The 22,628-nt window shown below is 39.3% G+C and overlaps 1 protein-coding gene and 1 pseudogene across 6 annotated transcripts in view; both read right to left on the bottom strand.

The window, feature by feature from the left end:
• The window catches only part of FYB1 (FYN binding protein 1), a 180,392-nt gene that overhangs the window by 123,357 nt on the left and 34,407 nt on the right, over nt 1-22,628 (bottom strand). The gene's annotated exons all lie outside the window — the stretch shown is intronic.
• On the bottom strand, nt 9,159-14,465 carry LOC309656809 (X-ray repair cross-complementing protein 6 pseudogene; annotated as a pseudogene). The gene has a single exon. The product of its transcript is annotated as an X-ray repair cross-complementing protein 6 pseudogene (transcript).

The following is a 22,628-nucleotide window of genomic DNA, read 5'->3' as shown; positions in this document are numbered from 1 at the left end:
TCATGATGGAGACTATCTTTGGGAAGGCCTGAGGAGGAATGATGACTGATTTCAACTTTCTATATACAGTTTATTCTTTTCATATTAGAAAAGACTTCAAGCAAATATGACAAAATTCTTGGTCATGGATCCATTGGTGTTTGTTATATACTTTTTTTGTGCTTTTTTCTCTTATTTTAAAATTTTCTCAAAAATAAACAAACCAAAATGCTGCTTCTACCTCCCACAAGTGTTCCATGCCCTGGATATGCAAACTTGGGAAATGTTGTCCCCTACAGAAATGTGCTGTCAGTCTCTTTCCAGAACTGAAAGAAGCAGAAATAGAATCATAAGCTCTAATTTTCCTGAAGACGAAGAACCACAGATTTTAATTTTAAATCACCAGGGTCAATGTTTTTTGATACTGTATTTCCCCTTAATTTCCCAGCAGTTAAAGGAAGAGGTTAGCAAAGGAAAACACAAGACAAAAAATGTGGGAGATCTTTCTTATGTATGATATAATTTCCCTTTTCTTTTTTCTGACTCTGGAAACTAATAAAGTAAGATCCCTCACTTATGATGTAATCTCCCCTCTTTTTTGATTTTGGAAGCTAATAAAATTTTAAAACACAGTTCTTCTACTACAATTGATGACTTTAGCTGAACATAGCCTTTTCTCACTATAAAATTAGGCAGGTTCTTTTGGCCCATTCTAATTCCCAGCAATGCATGAAAATAAAGCAGGTTAGTAAAGGGGTTTTGCCTAGTGCTAACATCATGAAGAGGGTCTCATCTTTCTGTGGGACAGGGTGTGGCTGCCACACAAGACTGGGGTCAGTCCTGATTGAATGTCCCACATCATGGGCTGGGATGGGGCTTGGGCTGATGAAAAGAATCTGGGGCTTGGGATCCCAGGCACAGTGAGCTGAGTCTTTTAGAGAACGGGGACTGGTACTCTTTTACTAATGGAAGGACTTAAAACACCAGTAGACTATGAGCCTTGTTGGGATGGGCCTGAGTTTATACTATCCCCATGGAGACAGCTGGCTGTGTGCACATGATGCTAAGCTGATTTGTCCTGCAGGCTCTGCCGTGTGAAAGGAGAAAACCCAAGGAGAAACCAGTCATCGCCCAGAACCAGATGCAAGGACGGCAGAACCTAATAACTCTCCTGAGACATATCAGTTTACAGGCAATCTCAGCAGAATTAGTTGGAACCCTAAACTTCTTTAAGTCTGATCAAGAGGGGTGAGTTTGGGGCATATTCTTGGAGATTCACTTTTGATATTTATGTTTGCCATCGCTTAGGGATGTTAAGTTCGCCTGCTCTGTAAAAATTGATAATTATGACTACCTTTTACTGAGGGATTAACATGTTCTAGGCAAGGCACACAGAACTTTATATATATTATCTAATTTAGTCCTCATATGATTATTATGCCCGTTTTTTGGATAAGGGCACTCGGGTTTAGAAAAATAAAGTGAGTGACCTAAGGGGCTGAAGAGGTCCTCAAACTTAACTTTGTGTGATGGTCCAAATCCACTTTCTTAAATACACCCAGTGGCTCTCAAATCTGGCTTCACAGCAGAATAATCTAGGGTACTTTGAGCAAATGCTGATGGTCAGGCACATGTGGCCCAAGTAAATTTTAGTATTTGGGTGAGGTGCCTGGGCATCTATTTTCTTTAAAGCTCCCAGATAATTCTAATGTTCAGTCAGGATCAGGAATCTCTGACTTATCTTGCACAGCTTCCAATATAATCGAAACTGTCCTATAGTGTGGTAGGCAAAGTAATGCCCCGCCTACCAAGATGTCTACATTCTAATCCCTGGAACTGTAGATATGTTACTCTACAGGGCAAAGGGGAATTTTCAGGAAAGTGATCTTGAGATGGGGAGATTATCTTGGATTATCCAGGTGGATCCAATGTACTATATGGGTCTTATACAGGGAATAGGGAGGCAGGTGTGCCAATGTCATAGTGATGCAGTCTGAGAAAGACTCTATCAGCCCTTACTGGCTTTGAAGGTGGAAGGAAGACATGAGCCAATAAATGCAGCAGTCTCTAGAAGCTGGAAGAGGCAAGGGAACAGATCCTCCCTTCGGGCCTCCAGAAGAAACACAGCCCTGCCCACACCTTGATTTTGACTCAGTGAGACCCATTTTAGAGTTTTGCTCTATGAAACTGTGAGATCATAAGTTTGTGTTGTTTTAAGCTACTAAATGTGACCTTTTGCTTATACTGGAAGTGGTATAGTTATGTGTCAGACAATTTTACATATGCTGATGGCTCTCTATCCAACCATCCATACACCTGCCTACCCATTCATCCACCCATCTATCCATCAATTCAGGAAACATTTACTGAAAACCTACTAATGGTGTGAGGCGGGGATTGTCATCTCCATTTCACAGATGGGTAAAACAGGCACAGAGAAATCAACAACTGAGGCAGGACTTGACTCCTAGTCTTTGGATCCCTGAGTGTACTTCTCTTTCTCTGTAGTATGTTACCTCTAGAATTTCTGATTATTAGAATCCCAGGCCCTGTGAGTAAGCATTCAAATATGGCCATAGCTGACCAATAGAAGAAATATTTTGGTGCATGTAGATTTCTGTAGCATTCTTCAAGTCATAAAGTTGGTGAAGTGAGTTTGCCCTTCATTGCTGTAAGGCTGGCTCTGGAGTAGTCATGCCTAGATCAGTGTTTGGTGTCTTCTCCGACCTCTACAGCATGGGACACCTAGCAATGATGAGGTCATATTTTGGCCTCTCTCTGAGATTGGTTCCTATAGCAGCATAGAACCCAAGATCTGAGATTGGGCTATATCTGATTTCAAAAATTTTAAAAGCTCTAGAAGGCTTTCTTTTAAATGAAATTTGTGTTAAAAAAAGATATAAGTTAGGACTTCCCTGGTGGCGCAGTGGTTAAGAATCCACCTGCCAACACAGGGGACATGGGTTTGATCCCTGGTCTGGGAAGATCCCACATGCCATGAAGCAACTAAGCCAGTGCTCCACAAATACTGAGCCTGTGCTCTAGAGCCCACGAGCCACAACTACTGAAGCCCGCGTACCCTAGAGCCCACGTGCTGCAACTACTGAGCCCACATGCTGCAACTACTGAAGCCCGTGTGCCTAGAGCCTGTGCTCAGCAACAAGAGAAGCCACTGCAATGAGAAGCCAGTGCACCGCAACGAAGAGTAGCCCCTGCTCGCTGCAACTAGAGAAAGCCCGCGTGCAACAATGAAGAACCAACGCAGCCAAAAAAAAAAAAAAAAAAAAAAAGATATAAGTTAAAATCACTCCAGTAGAGGCAGAGATGTCAAAACTCATTTCTCCTACCCCAACCCTCTGATGTGTCTCCCTGGGATTCCCAGGACTCCTCAGAGCAATTTGAAATTACTGGCCTATAGTATTAGTGGAGAGTGAGACGTCTGGTTGCCCTAGGCTAGCCACACTAAGAATGGAGCATAACCTTGTACAAATATCTTTTCATTTTAAAAGGAAAATATACTCATTTTATATCATGATATTGATTGAGATTGATTAGGAAGAGGAGGAAGAGTAAGAGCTATTAATCAAGAAATATTTACTTAGGGAAGCAGTGTGATGAAATAGAAAAAGGTGTTTAGCACAGAGCTGAACAACTCTAGCTGCCAGCCCCAACTGCTGTTACTCTTGGATTGTTGTGTTATCTTGGACTAGTCCCTTCATCATTTTGAGCCTCAAGTTCAAGGATTAAATTAGATGATTTATGCAAAAGCGCTTGGCACAGTGCTTGGCACATGACAGGTATGGAATAAATGTTGCATCTGTCCTGAGTACTCTTCAGGCTACAAGGCATTTTATAATCAAAGATGAATAAGAGAAAATCTCTGCTGTCAAGAAACTCAAGGCTATTTGGAAAAACAACACATTTTTGGAAAATTCATAGTATAATGATTATTACAGGGCAATATACTTCAAGCACCAAAGAAGAAGTCCAGACATGAGAAATTATGCACTTGAAGTGACCCTGAAATGCTACTTGAGGCATGGCCAGGGTTTGGTGGGATGAGAGACAAGGAGAACAGTGTAAACAATGGGAGAAAGAGGGCTAATAAGGAGGATCTCAGAGGCTACATAATTCTGGAAGGTGAATGGACAAACAGATAAGTATTTCTCTTCACTGAGTGGGGAACTGATAGAGGGAAGTCTATGTTCTCACAGCGTCAGCAATTCCCACATGCACCCTGTCCGCCTGGGTGTCAGTCATTAGACCACATTGCCATCAATGTGGTCTTTGAAGGGGTGTAAAGGAAGGTTGGATCACCCAAGTAATAATAGATTTTTAAATAGGTGATGAGACTTGAAAAGTGATTGTAAGCAGGATACAAGCCAGAAGAGAAGCTACAAGACACAGAAGAGTACATCATCAAATATTTTGGCTTTGTTCTGAGCTCTTGGGAAATGGATCAGTGTAGAGCAATTAGGAGTGGTAAACTTTTTCTGAGCCAAAGATAAGACTGGTTGAAAAAAGGAGACTGAAAGACATCTATTTGAGAATATGCACACACGCACACACACGCACATGCACATGAATACCAATGCCCTTCAATAGTCAGTTTTTATTAAAATGAACATTGCATTCTTGTATAAAAAGGATCAATTTAATATAAACATTCCTGGTGTCATTAGCCCGTATTACTAAAAATACATCATGTGAAGCTAAACAAACTAATAAGCCATTAGGAAAATAGGCAGGGCTGATTTGGGCACCAGCCTACCCATTCCCTTTGCAGTAACCCACAGATGCAGCAGGTCTCAGAAGTAGCATCTGTGCGCTGTGACCACACGTCCAACCTCAGCCCAGGTTGCCTACAGACCTGACCATGTTCTCAAATTAAAATTGAATTGTCATTACCTACTGTCTAGTGCAGGGGACGCTACTCAATACTCTGTAATGAACTATATGGGAAAAGAATCTAAAAATGAGTGGATATATGTATATGTATAACTGATTCACTTTGCTGTACACCTGAAACTAACACGACATTGTAAGTCAACTAACTCCAATAAAAATTAATTTAAAAAAACTGAATTGTCATTGAAAACCATTGTAAGTGTGACATTTTAGGGTAAATATTTTATGAAACAACACAATTTGTATGCAACTGGAAAGAGTTGGCAAATATTTGGCTGGCAAATGATTGGCTTGGTTTATGAGAAGAGAGTGAAGTAAGACTTAGATGCAGCCTTCAAAGAGCTATGTGTAATTAGTTGATTGGATAAATAACAATGGTCAGCATTTTTAGCAGAGTCTTCTGGTCAAGCTTAGAAACAGGGTTCCATTTGCTTTTTCCCTTCCTCAGTTAATGATTGTTTGGGAGCCTATTTATTTTATATTTATACTCATCATATTCTAGTACAGTGGTTCTCAAACTCTTTGGTTTCAAAACCACATTGACTGCTTAAAAATATTCATTGCAGCACTATTTACAATAGCCAAGACATGGAAGCAACCTAAATGGCCATCAACAGATGAATGGATAAGTAGATGTGGTACATATATACAATGGAATGCCACTCAGCCATAAAAAAGAATGAAATAATGCCATTTGCAGCAACGTGGATGGACCTAGAGATTATCATACTAAGTGAAGTAAGCCAGACAGAGAAAGACAAATGTCATATGATATTGCTTATATGTGGAATCTAAAAATATATATATATGTATACAAACGAACTTATTTACAAAACAGAAATAGACCCACAGATATAGAAAACAAACTTATAGTTACTGAAGGGGAAAGGGGCAGGGAGGGATAAATTAGGAGTTTGGGATTAATAGACAGACAGTACTTACTATATATAAAATAGATAACAAACAAGGACCTACTGCATAGCACAGGGAACTATACTCAATATTTTGTAATAACCTATAAGGGAAAAGAATCTGAAAAAGATATATATATATATATATATATATATATATATGTGAATCACTTTGTTGTACACCTGAAACTAACACAACATTGTTAATTAACTATACTTCAATTAAAAAAAAATATTGGAGGACCCTAAATAGTTTTTGTTAAGGTGGGTAATAGCTGACAAAATTTTCATTTATTTATTAATTCATTTAAAATAATGATAATAAATTATTACATTTATGTAATAATTTTTTATGAAAATATACTTTTTTATGAAAAATATATTTTCCAAAACAAAAAATTTAGTGAGAGGCATAGCACTCTTTTACATTTTTGTAAATGTCTTCAAAGTATGGGGTAATAGAAAACAGCTGTATTCTCATATTTGGTCTACATTCAATCTGTGGTGACATATTGTTTTAGTTGAAATATATGAAGATATGGCCTCATGCAGATATGTAGTTGGAAAAGGGAAAACTAACTTAATAGCCTTTTCAGATAATTTTGGGGTCTCTGGAAAATTCCACTGAACATTCATGAGAGAATGAGAATGAAAAAGGCAAATAACATCTTAGTACCATTATGTAGGTAGCTCTGACCTTGTGGATTCTTTGAAAGGGAGTTGGTGATTCCCAGGGGGTCTTCAGACCATACTTTGAGAAGCCCTGCTCTAGCCTTTCTCTAGCTTTATACGGGCCAGATGTATTTCCAGGGGACATGGGGTTTCCTGTTATCTGTGGATGATTCTTCAAGTAAAAAGTGTGTACTCCAAATGCATGATATTCAGGCTTCCAGGCTTGTTTCTAGGTATTCTAACAGAATCTTCCACCTAGTTCCATTATAATGGCCCCATGACCACAGCACACATATGTCAGATAGTCTGATTTTGCATGAAACTATGAGGAATCTGAAAAAAGGTCATTCATGGAGGTTGTTTTGTTTTTAATTGTATTTATGTTTTATTGTTAATATGATTGACTTGAAAGACTTAACGCCAGGCAAGGAGACACATTTGTTAATCTTAGTTAATTTATCTACTTAAAAATACTTATTGGTAAACAAACAAACAAAACTTATTTGTTATCTCATATGGGGCCATGTCCTAGGTAATGGGATTATAAAACTGAATCAAACAGCCCTATTGTGCCGAAGCTCACAATCTTTGAAATATGAACAAGTAATCACAAAACCATACAGTTCTTAAACACAAATGCAATAATCAATTTAAATTCCATGGAAGAAAAGAGGTCAATTGGCTCGTGAAGCAATGGAATTACTTTCCTGTTTGTATTACAACTAGGAATGGAGGCAAGAAGTGATGACTGTCAGAAGGCTTGAAATGAGGAGGGAATTATGGATAACACCCTAAGGAACAGCTTTTCCTTTCCCAGTCAGCGCTGGATCTTAAAAATATTTTTCTTGAGAAATGAACAAAGGTGACATTTTTACCCTTTGGGCTTAGAAGCGGGTCACTGCACATTTCGAAAATAAATAACTCCTGGCTGATTTGATGCAGATGTCATTCACAGCTGTCCAAGCAGGGGCAGAGGGGGTGTCAACAATTTGCCACAAATTTACATATAGAATTTGGCAGAATTCATGAAATGTAGATTACTTGTGTATAGAATAGCTTGCTTCTCTATATGCTGCTTAAATATTTCCTTTTTTAAAAAAAAATTCTGATGTCAGACAACTGAGTATCTAGTATCTGTATAGGAGCTGCCATCTTTATCCTACGCAACTTGTTAAACATTTCTGAGCACTTATTAAGCACCAGGTGTTACACTGAGTGAATAAAATGTGAACAAAACCCTAACTTAGCTACTCATTTACCAGAACTTGTAGCTAATATATCATCAGCTGCTATGAATTACATCAAACATACATATTTTTCAACAAAACTTAGAGGAGTGCTGTCCAATAGGATTTTTTGTAATGTAGAAATGTTCTATATCTGTGCTGTCCTATGTGTAGCCATTAACCATTTTCCACTACTGAGCACTTGAAATGTGGCTAATGCAACTGAGGAATTGAATTTTAAATTTTATTTACTTTTTTAAAAATTTAATTTAATTTAATTTAATTTTTTAAAACATCTTTATTGGAGTATAATTGCTTTACAATGGTGTGTTAGTTTCTGCTTTATAGCAAATTGAATCAGCTACATGTATACATATATCCCCATATCCCCTCCCTCTTGCGTCTCCCTCCCACCCTCCCTATCCCACCCCTCTAGGTGGCCACAAAGCACCGGGCTGATCTCCCTGTGTTATATGACTGCTTCCCACTAGCTATCTATTTTACATTTGGTAGTGTATATAAGTCCATGACACTCTCTCACTTCATCCCAGCTTAACCTTCCCCCTCCCCGTGTCCTCAAGACCATTCTCTACATCTGCGTCTTTATTCCTGTCCTGACCCTAGATTCTTCATAATCATTTAATTTTTTTCTTTAGATTCCATATATATATGTTACCATACAATATTTGTTTTTCTCTTTCTGACTTACTTCACTCTGTATGACAGACTCTAGGCCCATCCACCTCACTACAAATAACTCAATTTCATTTCTTTTTATGGTTGAGTAATATTTCATTGTATATATGTGCCACATCTTCTTTATTCATTCATCTGTCGATGGACACTTAGGTTGCTTCCATGTCTTAGCTATTGTAAATAGAGCTGCAATGAACATTGTGGTACATGACTCTTTTTGAATTATGGTTTTTTCAGGGTATATGCCCAGTAGTGGGATTGCTGGGTTGTATGGTAGTTCTATTTTTAGTTTTTTAAGGAACCTCCATACTGTTCTCCATAGTAGCTGTATCAATTTACATTCCCACCAACAGTGCAAGAGGGTTCCCTTTTCTCCACACCCTCTCCAGCATTTACTGTTTGTAGACTTTTTGATGATGGCCATTCTGACTGGTGTGAGGTGATACCTCGTTGTAGTTTTGATTTGCATTTCTCTAATGATTAGTGATATTGAGCATTCTTTCATGTGTTTGTTGGCAATCTGTGTACCTTCTTTGGAGAAATGTGTATTTAGGTCTTCTGCCCATTTTTGGATTGGGTTGTTTGATTTTTTGATATTGAGCTGCATGAGCTGCTTGTAAATTTTTGGAGAGTAGTCCTTTGTCAGTTGCTTCATTTGCAAATAATTTCTCCCATTCTGAGGGTTGTCTTTCGTCTTGTTTATGGTTTCCTTTGCTGTGTAAAAGCTTTTAAGGTCCCATTTTTAAGGTTTCATTAGGTCCCATTTGTTTATTTTTGTTTTTATTTCCATTTCTCTAGGAGGTGGGTCAAAAAGGATCTTGCTGTGATTTATGTCATAGAGTGTTCTGCCTATGTTTTCCTCTAAGAGTTTTATAGTGTCTGGCCTTACATTTAGGTCTTTAATCCATTTTGAGTTTATTTTTGTGTATGGTGTTAGGGAGTGTTCTAATTTCATTCTTTTACATGTACCTATCCAGTTTTCCCAGCACCACTTATTGAAGAGGCTGTCTTTTCTCCATTGTATATTCTTGCCTCCTTTATCAAAAATAAGATGACCATATGTGCGTGGGTTTATCTCTGAGCTTTCTATCCTGTTCCATTTATCTATATTTCTGTTTTTGTGCCAGTACCATACTGTCTTGATTACTGTAGCTTTGTAGTATAGCCTGAAGTCCAGGAGCCTGATTCCTCCAGTTCTTTTTTTCTTTCTCAAGATTGCTTTGGATATTCAGGGTCTTTTGTGTTTCCACACAAAGTGTGAAATTTTTTGTTCTAGTTTTCTGAAAAATGCCATTGATAGTTTGATAGGGATTGCATTGAATCTGTAGATTGCTTTGGGTAGTATAGTCATTTTCACAATGTTGATTCTTCCAGTCCAAGAACATGGTATATCTCTCCATCTGTTTGTATCATCTTTAATTTCTTTCATCAGTGTCTTATAGCTTTCTGCATACAGGTCTTTTGTCTCCTTAGGTAGGTTTATTCCTAGGTATTTTATTCTTTTTGTTGCAATGGTAAATGGGAGTGTTTCCTTAATTTCACTTTCAGATTTTTCATCATTAGTGTATAGGAATGCAGGAGATTTCTGTGCATTAATTTTGTATCTTGCTACTTTACCAAATTCATTGATTAGCTCTAGTAGTTTTCTGGTAGCATCTTTAGGATTCTCTATGTGTAGTATCATGTCATCTGCAAACAGTGACAGCTTTACTTCTTCTTTTCTGATTTGGATTCTTTTTATTTCTTTTTCTTCTCTGATTGCTGTGGCTAAAACTTCCAAAGCTATGTTGAATAATAGTGGTGAGAGTGGGCAACCTTGTGTTGTTCCTGATCTTAGTGGAAATGGTTTCAGTTGTTCACCATTGAGAACGATGTTGGCTGTGGGTTTGTCATGTATGGCCTTTATTATGTTGAGGTAAGTTCCCTCTATGCCTACTTTCTGGAAGGATTTTATCATAAATGGCTGTTGAATTTTGTCAAAAGCTCTTTCTGCATCTATTGAGATGATCATATGGATTTCCTCCTTCAATTTGTTAATATGGTGTATCACATTGATTGATTTGCCTATATTGAAGAATCCTTGCATTTCTGGGATAAACCCCACTTGATCTATTTACTTTTAATTAATTAAAATTTAGGGACTTCCCTGGTGGTCCCTTAAATTTAGGCAAATTTAAGAATCTGCCTTCCAATGCAGAGGACGCAATTCAATCTCTGGTTGAGGAACTAAGATCCCACATGCTGCAGGGCAACTAAGCCCGCGCGCAGCAACTACTAAGCCCACACGCTGCAACGGAAGATCCTGCGTGCCGCAACTAAGACCCAACACAGCCAAAAATTAAATAAATAAATAAATATTTTTAAAAAATTTAAATAGCCACATGTGGCTAGTGGCTACAGTATTGGACAGCCTCATTCTAGAGTACCAGGGCCACACACTCTACCTTTGTTTTCTAAACCTCTTAGCAACATGAATTCTAGGCAGGTAATGGGTTTTTTTGTTTTTGTTTTTTAATAGTACAAAGTTAGGGCTCTTTATTCAGACAGTAGAGTAAGGCACAGCACAGTGAGATGGCAATGCTGTCTCCATGGCAACAGAAAGTCTCATAAACAAAGTCCTTGGCTTCTGTCAGGCCAACTCTTCCTGGCTCAGGAGAAACATGTTTTAACTTGATAAAAACAAAACCAGGCAGCTTGGCTACAATGTGGAAGGGTAACTGGCTGTATGGTCTCTGGTCAGGCCTTCTGGAAGTGCTTGGTGAGAGCATTCCAGCAGCTCCTGCTGCTTCATCCCGCTCTTCAGTCTGTACACCCTGCAGGCTTCCTTCAGTGTGGGCACAGTGAGCTTACCCAGTGTGCCCTTGCTGACGTGGGCCTTCAGCTCCTCTTCAGATAACTCCACCTTGGGCCTTCTGCTTCCAGAACTTTCATCATCTTGTTTTCGCTTGGGAACTTTTTCCTCAGGATTGTAATCTGGTGGGTAGACAAGTTCCTTAAGCTCATCCACCAGGAAACCCAGTCTTTTGTCCATTACTTCAACCTTGGGCAGTGTCAGATCCATGGCTTGTACAGGCTCCATCAAATCCAAAGCCAAGGCCTCCATGTTCCTAAAGTGCTGCTGCAGCACTGGGTTCTCAAAGCTGTCACTTCTGTACTTGAAGCGGAGCTTCTGAACAATAGCCTTCATCTTGTCTACCTGCTCTGGGTTTGCCATGACTTTTTCAGTAAAGGGCATCTTCCGTTTGTCATCAGCATAAGGCAAGAAGATGAGCTGGAAGCCTGGGGGAGTCACCTGAATTTTCTGGTCATCCAGCTCCTCTTCCTGTGGCATCAAGGCCACAAAACAAGGGGGGATATTCTGGCAGGGTGTGTATCTGCACACTGTCATGACCTCCTTCTCCAGACACTTGGTGAGTAGAACACTGAATAGGGTTGAGCTCCCACTTATCAGGGACTCCTCGGGGTACACGAACAGGGAGGGCCTCAAGTAATGGTGCTTCTTCAGCATTATCAAGGTCTTGAAACCGATGAGAAGCAAACCTGGTTCATCAAACCGTTTAAGCTCTTCTGTTTCCTTTTTCTCTAATACAATCTGACGACTCCCATAGGTCTGGGACCTCTTGGTGTCGCTAGGCAAAAGCAAACTGCCTGTATTTACATTAAATGTCCGGGTCTTGGTTTTCACTGGTTCATTTGTTTCCAGATAAAGCCTCACTGGAGAAGGTTTGAGAGCCTTCTGGACCATATTATCATTGCCAACAGTAAGCACTACATCTTCGTTGAGCTTAAGCTTCAACCTGTAGTGCACGCACTTCCTGGTCTGCTTGGCGCGAACCTTCCTCAACAGGTCTTTGATCTTTCTCGACTCCTCAAAGTGAACCCCTATGTCCTCATCCTTTGCTATGCTGATAATATCTCTGTAGAACAAGGATATGTCAAAGCCCCCACGTTTCTTTAGGTGCAACAAGTCAAGGAAGATGCCTGTGTCATGGAGATCCCCAGCTTTGCTCCTGGCCCGGCTGGCTTTGGCACTGTCGTTGCCATGGGGGTCATCTTCATTGGTGAAAAGCATGACCCTCTTATGGCTCATCTTGAACTGGACATCGCTGAAGAGGTTGGCACAGACCCACAGTACTTCACTTAGGGAGTAGTCAGATCCATGGCCAACTAGGTCTTGGAAATGTTTCTTCTCCTCCTGCCCCTTAAAGTGGTCAAGCTCTAGCACTCGTTTAGCACCTGGATTATCCAATTCCTGCAAGATGTAAATATTTTTGAAATTCACTGAATTTTTGTCCTTGTTGGTACCATAGAACACCACTGCCAAGAGATCTCGATCACTGCTTATGATCTTATTGGTGTATACACTCCGGATACACTGGATGCTCATGTCAAAAGGAGTCAACTCATCTTCATCCTGAGTTTCAAACATGGCCTCGGAAGCATCAATCAAAAAAATCAAACTATCTATCTCTTCCTGAATATTTATAATCTCTACCTGCTTCAAGGCCCTCCTCTTGCTCTTCTTCTTCCTCATCACCCTGATTTTTGTAATAAGACTCCCACCCTGACATGTTGGTTGCTTGAGCGCAATGAAGAGATCAATTTGGGCAGAGGTAACGGGGTTTTAAAAGATACTTTTACGTTAAATTATATTAGTCATATTGTTATTAAGGTCCAAATCTGGGTTAATGAGAAGATTAACTCACTATTTACTTTGCTCTGAAATTAAGAACAGATTTGGAACCTTCACTTTAAGAGTTGTTAATGTATCAATACAATGTTTGTTCAAGCTCAGTAAAGTGCAGTGAGGAGGGAAGGGTCCTAGATAAGAAGTTAGAGGGCTGGGCCTGGGTCGTAGACCCCCCTCTGCTTCTGACTGGATGTGTACTTCACCTCTGGCCTCAGTTTCTTCATTAGTGAAAGAAGGAGGAGGAGAAGGAGAAGAAGAAAGAGGAGGATGAAATAAAAAGGAGGAGGGAAGGAGAGAAGAAAGGAAGCGAGAGAGGGAGGGAGGGAAATAGGAAGGAAGAAAAGAAGAAGAAAGAAAGCAGTTGGATTAGATAAATGATTTCAAAATTTCCCTCCAGCTTCCTGTTTTGTGTATTTCAAAGTCTGTTATCAGGTGAATAAACATTTAAAATTGTTAAAAAAAAAGAAAGAACAGATTTGGAAATAATCACTAGAAGATTTATGGGACTAGATCTCTCATTTACAGTGACCAATTTTCTTGGAAAATCTTCCAGACAGCCTGGACTATCATAAGCTAAAGAAGGCATTGGGACTTTTTGATATTATAATAATCTATGAACTGAAAAATTAAGCTATTAAATAATGGCAAAAGAGTAAAGGCAAATGCAAAAAATAAAGGCCATTAATGTAAATTCAATTTCTTGGGGATAGTGTGATGTAGCACACGTGGGCCAAAGGAAATATAATGCTTTGGCAAAAATTCAGAAATAGAGATGTCATATCCATAGAGACGTAGCAACACCTAAGACTTATAGAGGATCCAGGTTTTGCAGTCATAGGTTCTCAGCACAGTTGGACAGATGAAGACAAAAATGCAGATGACTACATAACAATGCAAGAATCAGAGAATAAGAAAGAATGATCAAAGGATTATCATATGGTAGCAAATTTTTAATTGCCAAATGAGAAGTTTGGAAAGAAATGTTTTGAGTTCAGAGTAAGCTAAGCTTACATTGGACAAAGGCAGTAGAAAGAGTGTATTGTTTGAAGTTACGCTGAGATTTGAAGTCTTAGCTCTTCACTACTTAAATCAATTTTTCTTTTTGGCCAAGTTACTTAACCTGGGTTTCAACTCTCTTATCTATAAAATCAGAATAACATTAGCTAACAGTAAAGATTGCTGTGAAGGTTGGCACAGGGCCTAACACCTAGTAGGTGCTCAAGACAAGACTACCCAAGTAGTTATGGCTACTAACGACTACCACCAGGATCTTCTGGAAGCAGAACAAATATAAGAAATGTGATTCTGTTGGTGATAGGCAGTGAATAAGTGAATTTAACTTGAATAGAGATTGTTGGAAGAAGTAGGAGATAAGTTTAACAGGTAAGAGGAGATAAGTTTAACAGGTAAGATTAAACTTAAACTGTTTAAACTTAAACTTAAAAGATTAAACTGTTGGAAGAAGTAGGAGATAAGTTTAACAGGTAAGATGGGCCTAAATAATTTCTTTTCCTTGAAATCTTGATAAAAGAATTTAGGTTTTACTGTCATTGGTAATGGGAGACAATTGTAGACTCATGCCAAAAGCAGTGGGTAAGTAGATTCGTCAGTGGCACCACAAAAGTTAAACTTGGGAAAAGGCAAGGAAAGCAGTTAGGTGGATGTTACAATAATCCGAGTATGAGATAATGACCTTGAGTAAGATGGTATCTGCAGAAATGGAAATAAAAGGGCAAATATGAGGTATTTTAAGAAAGAATGGACTAAATTTGAACTTCCCAGCTGTGTGCCCAGGTGTTACAGGTCAGTTGAGATACTGATCCGCAAAGGCCTTGGGGGCTGTGGGGGACCCCTTACCCACCATCAGGCAATAAATTCCAGACACAAGTAGCTTTTTTTGGTTTACCCAGCCAATCCCATATTGTCATTTCCTGTGCAGGACATGAAAAATTCTGAACTAAAGTGCTTAATGCCAGTCTGGATATAAGGAAAGAAGGGAAGAAAGAATTATAATGACCACAACACTTTCATTCTTCAAGACAAGATGGGGAGGTGTGGATGGAAATGGCATATGTAGGGAGGGAAACTAGTTTAGAGAATTTTGTTTTGGGTATTTCAGGGGCTCCACATGTGAAATAGTTGTGTGAATAGGTCGTTGGGAAAACAGGATTAGAACAAAGATGAGACATATCTTAGAGATAGAGATTATTTGCAATTGTACTTGATGCCACTTAACTGATAATGGAATACAGTCAACTACATTTGGTTAAAGCACTACTCATAGGGTGTGAATTAACGGTTTGCTATCAGCCTGCTCTATCTCCTTTGTCTTAAGGTCTGTTCTATTAATTATTTTAATCTTCATTATAGATAAAGAGATGGAAGCATTCTGATATTTACAAATCATACAAATATGGGAGAACTAGCTAAAACATTGGCTGATACAATCAAGATTCAGAATGATTCGTTGACTCTAATCTAAGAAGATAAAAATAAAGAACGTACCCAATGATGCAAATGCACTTGATGCCACTGAACTGTAATATATACTGGGTTGGCCAAAAGGTTCGTTCGGGTTTTTCCATATATATATTCTGTGTGTATATATAAACACACACACTCATACACACACTATATATGTATATAAAATTACTGTGGGTGTAGGTTTTAAGGAAGCCTGAGAAGAAAAAGAGAATGCTTTACCCTTTGCTAGGTAAACTTTTAATTTCTTTCTTTGGGTCTCTCTTAAATAAGTCACTCTTAACTTGACAAAGATCACAATTTTTAATTAAGCCAAGATCCATTTGTTTGCATCACTATTGTGGGACTGTCTACCTGCCTCCTGAGGAAGGGGCAATAAGGAGCAGCTATTGTGTGAGGAGAAAGCAGGATGAGACAATGCAGTCTCTCCAGTCAGACACGGAACTCTTACCAGGGTGCAGGGAGAGAAAAAGGAGCTCTCAAGCCCTCTAAGTATCTGTGCATAATTTCTTCAACAGGCCCCATCAAATCAGCAGAAAGTGTGTCTAGTGGCTTCCCCAGGATAATTAAACAAACAAAAATGAAGTAACACAGTTGAGAAAGTTTTACTAAGCCCATAGGAAAGGTGAAAGGTTATCAGAATGGAGTTTTAAGTTTTGTTTACTTCTTGCCTCCAACAGGTAGGCTTTCAAACCACTTGCCCTCTAACACGTAAAAACTGGCTTGTTGTGTGTTAGATAACGCTGAAGATTTCTGCACATGCCAATGTGTCTTGTTGGTCAACCCAGCTTGTTTATGGAGGCTTGGGCATAAGTGGAGCTACTCTCAAGGAAGTGTCACCACCCCAGGGTGTCCCAAACTTGATTCGGGGACATGGGCAAAGTAGAAGTGGACATGAGCTTCAGTTCCACTCCTGGGCTTTGGAGCTACCTGTTCTCAGCTCAGTGTATTCCCGCCAATTTCCCATTTATTTCCACTTCCTTCTCTTCCACTTCCCCTTTACTCTTGTTCCTCAAAACCTGGAGTGATAGAGAGGTGGTAAAAAGGAAGGGAAATGAGGTCCAGCTTGGGAGTTGGGGAGGGGTTCCACCTTATTTCCTTTTTTCTCTCATTTCTAGGGGTGGCTCTGTGCAGGGAAAGGAACAGGTATGGTGAGTGGATTGTGTTCTGCACAACCCTAGGGGGCGCCATTCACAGTGGGGCATACGACGAGGAAAACTTCCCAGTGAGAAACCTACCTTATTTGAAAAGCAGGTGCTTTGGAAAAGAGCCTTATCATTTTGGCTCATCTGATTTGTTCCTGCTACATTTAATTACTGGAGGGCCATGTTCAGAGAATTTGTTATTTAAAGTACAATTCTCCTGTAAATTTACATTAAAGCCCAAAAGGAAGTTTTATCAGGCCAAGAATTTTGCATTATGTTCCCTCTTGGCTGTAATCCACCCTTCCACCCCTCCACCCCTCACTTTTTCAGTCATCCTGAGGGTATGCTGCTGAGATCCTTCAGAACTCTTACATGTTGTTTCATAATCCAGAAACTGTTAAATCACTTCACAGTTGGTTTTTCTTTCCCCCATCTGGTTCAAATAATCCCAAGTCTCCTAGGTTGCCCCAGAGTTTTTCTTTTCAGTCTATTTCAACAATTTTCTTAAAGCTGTCAAATGCTGGAATCCAGAGTTAATTTCTTAAAAATTCATTTTTAAAAAGTGTATGTGTGTGCATGAATTGGGGGAGGGGGTGCTTTCATTTTGTACAGGGATATTTTCCCAACTCAAAATGAGACATATGTCATAATAACTATAAATCTCTGCACTGAACAAGTTGTTAGTAATTATTTGTCAATATTTGTGTGGATGTATGTGTGTCTTTGGGAGAGTGAGGTAGAGGAGATGGAGAACATAATTTATCAGGTTTCTCTGAGAAAGAAGCAAGAATAAGATGACGGTTAGTTAGATGGTTAGTCCTGTGAATTTTTGAATGAGTTCTAGCTGAGAATTCACTGTCTCACATGACCCAACAGCCCCTTAAGACAAGAGACGGCAGAGCAGGGAGTCACATTTAGGGACAGCTGAGAGAAGAGACTTCCTGTATTGGGATGTCCTAGCAGGATGAAGAAGGACAGGCTTTTGTACAGCTTGGCAAGCAGAGTTAGTAGCTACTAGAGGATCCTTCTTCAAAGAAGACTGCATGTAAGACTTGGAGGTGGCCATTTCGTTTAATTCTACTAGAAGAATTCTAATTTCTTCTTTAGAAATAGAGACGCAGACGTAGAGAACAAACATATGGATACCAAGGGGGAAAGTGAGAGGGTGGGATGAATTGGGAGATTGGGATTTACATATATACACTATTGATACTATGTATAAAATAGATAACTAATGAAAACCTACTGTATAGCTCAGCGAACTCTACTCAATGCTCTGTGCTGACCTAAATGGGAAGGAAATCCAAAAAAAGAGGGGATATACATATACATATAGCTGATTCACTTTGCTGTACAGTAGAAACTAATACAACATTGTAAAGCAACTGTACTCCAATAAAAATTAATAATAAAAAAAGACTAGTGAGCAAAAATAAATAATACAGACCTGGAAAAAAAAAAAAAGAAGAAATTTCACAGCAACTCTGTGTGCCAAAGGATAAAGAAAAAGATTTTTTTCCTCTCTGTTTTGTTTTGTCCATGCCTAATATAGAGAGAAAAAGTAAAGCAGTGTACCTCTGTTTGGGGTGAACAGGTGGCCCAGAGGATAAAAATGAGAAAACCCTAAATTAGAGGATGAAGCTTAGAGGCAAAGGGAAAGGGACTCCTGGGGCTAAGAAAGACCCTAACCTCAGAAGTGTTCTACAAGTTCATCACTGTGTCTCCTAAATCATGAAACTGTCATTTTTATTTATTTCTTTTTCTTTTTCTTTTCTTTTCTTTTCTTTTGGCTGTGCTGCATGACTTGTGGGATCTTAGTTCCCCAACCAGGGATTGAACCCGGGCCATTGGCAGTGAAAGCACAGAGTCCTGACCATTGGACCTCCAGGGAATTCCCTGAAATTGTAATTTTTAAAGCCCAAGTGTAAGAATTATCTTTTCCCTTGTATGATAACCAATAAATGCATGGGCATATATTACATAATAAACATAATTGTATGATTACAAATCAGCTTGGGTCTATTGCCTGCCAATTTCATTTTTATCATAATGATAACTACAAATGATTAGGTAATTTTTCCACATCAATAGCCTAACCCTTCTGAACTCCTATCACACAAGATATCATTTCCTCCCAGGAGAGTTCCAAGTTATACTGTCCACACACTCTTTTCACACGGTTCCTCTCTTATGTCACACAAGCAATTGTTCTGAGAGTTGAAAGTGACTTTAGTAGTGAAAAAATAAAAATTGAAAGTCCACAGATAGGGAAAAGTTTAGACAACATGTAGTAAATTGAGATATGGGAATATTATCCAGCTATAGGGACTTTCCTGGTGGTCCAGTGGTTAAGACTTCGCCTTCCAACGCAGGGGGTGCGGATTCGATCCTTGGCCTGGGAGCTAAGATCCCACATGCCTTGAGGCCCAAAAACCAAAACATGAAACAGAAGCAATATTGTAACAAATTCAATAAAGACTTTAAAAATGGTCCACATCAAAAAAAAAAATCTTAAAAAAAAAAAGGTGCTATAGATCCATATGAACTGAAGGGAAAAGATGGTCATATGACAGTCATGTGACAAGGAGCAAGATGGAGACAGCATCATCCCATTCAAGGCAGAATAACACAGAGCTTTAGGGCCTGGACCTTGGAGCAAGACGGCCTGGGTTTCAGCATTAGCTGTGGGAGCTTGGCCAAGTTACTTCTCTGTGTCTCAATTTCCTCATCTGAAAATGGGAATAATGATGACAATAGTACCGACAAAGAATCGTGTGAATACACAACAATGCTACACACTCAACAGAAGTCTTAAAGTTTAAATACTCCCCAAAAAGATGCCTTTCAAAAATGGTCACTTTCCTGTCTAATGGATTATAGTTCCCAGATATTAGTTTTTGAAATATTTAGAAGATTTCCTATTTTGCATATTTTTATTTGGCCCTGCACAACTGATACTATTTTCCATCATTACATAGCATATGCAAGAAAAATTGATCCCCACATAATTTTGACACATGATAAAATCTTTAGTTTGTATTTACAAAGGGAGTCCAATATTCTATTTGCCTTAAGTCCTTATTCCAAGATTTTTAGTTGTAAAAAGGATAAATATTTATAGTTTTAGCTCAGCTCGATAAACTGAGTTCATGTCTCCAGGTTAGTAACCCAAATGGTAAGAACTATGATTTAAAAAGAAAAATCTCCCCAAATAAAAAAATAGAAATATCACTTTTATAAAGTGTCATTTATATTGGACATTTCTTACCCTAGAAGTATACTTATAGGCATTTTTCTTTATGTGTCAACTGTGACATTTCACCATCTTTTAATATATTACATGGGGGAAATAAACATCTTCATGGCTAATTTTAGCAAACTTCATTTGCCAAACATTTGTTGGGCATCTAGTATATGCCAAGATCATACTGTGCTTTTAGTAAAGTTTGTACTTATATATATTTGACAGTTTGATCCATTGGCAACATTTCCTTTACTAAGCTCTGGGCATACTTTCCTGTATTTTTTCAGAGAGCCTGTTTTCCCTCTTCTGAGGTTTTGGGAATTTGGTCTAGCAACTTAGAAGAAGTCAAAGCAAACCTTTTTGGTAGCTCCTGTGTAATAGGGGAAAAAGTATTCTTTTTTTTTTTTTTTAATTAATTAATTTATTTATTTATTTTTGGTTGTGTTGGGTCTCCGTCTCTGTGCGAGCGCTTTCTCTAGTTGGCGGCAAGCGAGGGCCGCTCCTCATCGCGGTGCGCGGGCCCCTCACTATCGTGGCCTCTCTTGTTGCGGAGCACAGGCTACAGACGCGCAGGCTCAGGAGTTGTGGCTCACGGGCCCAGCCGCTCCACGGCATGTGGGATCCCCCCAGACCAGGGCTCGAACCCGTGTCCCCTGCATTAGCAGGCAGGTTCTCAACCACTGCGCCACCACGGAAGCCTGGGAAAAGTATTCTTATTTAAGGGGGTCCCTACGCTGTGGCCACTCTCTGGGTGGGTCAGGAGTCAGGTGGAAACATTCTGCAATAATCCATTTTCTAAAACTCAAAGCCTCCTATTCAAGTTCACTGATAATACTTATCCCAGCTGTTTCTGAGCATTGTTTAGAAAGTACACTATTGATTTTTTAAATAAGAATTTTGAACCCCTCAAAACCATTTTGAAGGGAATCAAAAGCTTTCTAATTTTAAACCAAGGTTGTGAAAGCATTTGCATTTGAGGTTTGAAGCATTTTAAGTAAGACAAGTAAAATATCAAACATTCCACGAGTGCCTATTCTGTGGTAGGCTCCTGCAGTATTGGCTCATTTGGTATGCGCTGGCACCCACAGGGTGGAGGTTATCATTGCCCCCATTTTACAGAGAGGGAAACTGGGCCCCTGAAAGTGAAGCAGTTTGCCCAAGGGGAAGCAGGAAGCAAAGAGTAGAACTTGGATTTGTACACAGACTGTCTGGCTCTGGAGGCTGTTCACAACCGCTGTGCCAATCCATGAGACAGATGATCTCCAGGAGTGTGTATGGGCAACACCGACTACTTGGTAGGAGGATGAAAACAGAAGCGATCTGATAAACAAACTGCACCCTCATCAGTCATCATTTTATCCTTTTTCTCTACGTTCCTGATCCTACAGGGATAAAATACTAGAGTATAAATACGATATTAGAGCCGTAAAAACCACTTGAAATGGATTAAAATTATCTGATTTTAAACCTCAACAATTGAAAACATGTCAGCGTTGAGAAAGCGTAAAGCATTTTGAAGTAATTTACCTTAAAGCATTCTTAATTCTACACAGGAAGAAAGGAGTTCCTAAAATTGTCAGTATTTAAGTTGGAACCTCAAAAAGGAAGTGTGTGGAAGCTTTGCTTTGATACTTTGAACGCTGAGAACATGTGTAGTTATAGATTCTTGGCTGACTTTGAAAGCTGACTGGGCTACATTCTCCAACATCCTCAGAACTGGTATTGACATTTTTTGGCTCTTCCGGACCGTTGATTGTTGTCGTTGGGTCACGTGCACAACTCAACACACAGGGCTCATGTCGGTAGAAAACTCAAACTCTAGAGTTTCCTGTCATCCTTAGTTTAGATAATGTTAAAAGTTGCTACGACTAAATAAAAAACACATTAACTATAGTAGCTATGGGGTCACATAAGCCACAAGTAACCAGTGTGCTCTCAAAAACGGCCGAATGAACACATGTCATAGAGGTCAAACAAGTAGGTTGGCGGAACGGTCATGGATTCCTCATTACTACTTTTAGAAGAATGTGGCCTTTCTGACTCTAAGTCTGAACGATGCTATTATGAAAGTGAATTTTGAAATGTGTGAACAAAATCAGGTTGCTGAGGGGATTGTTATCAGTTATTTTTCCCAGACAGAAGTCAACATCTCATGGTGGGGGAGGAGGGGGGAGGGGGAGAGGGGGAGAGGGGTTACTAGGATATTTTAGCACTTGCACAAGCAGCTATTCTTCATCTGTCAAAGAACTATAAGTGAAGAAAAGAGACTGACATGTTGAGAAAGAAGTTTGAATGTGGAATTTATCTATTTGACCGATATTAATTAAGCTTCTGGCACAAACTGGCCACTGGATTAGGGGCTTTTTAAGCAGACAGAGACAAGTTGGGCGAGGATCTGCATTCGGGGACTGCTCTTCTGGTTGGGGGAGATAGATCAGAGTCAAAAAAAAAGTTTTCCTGGTCATATGATGCCTCAGTGAGGGCACAGAACAAATACCCAGTTCTTTGTGAAGAGACCAGGGTTTAGGAGTCAGAAAAGCCTCCTTAAAAGAGGTGAACCTTAAGTTCACTGTTGAAATGTGTCTCCCAGATGCACAGGGTATTCTAAGTATTTTAAATATTCCTGTTAGAGTGAACAAAGATATGGTTGGAGACACAGTCTAGAATAACACTGTC

Source organism: Balaenoptera physalus (assembly GCF_965194825.1).
Source record: "Balaenoptera physalus genome assembly, chromosome: 3".
NCBI lineage: Eukaryota > Metazoa > Chordata > Mammalia > Artiodactyla > Balaenopteridae > Balaenoptera > Balaenoptera physalus.
Note: the sequence above shows the minus strand (reverse complement) of the source record. Positions and strands in the feature narration are given on the sequence as shown.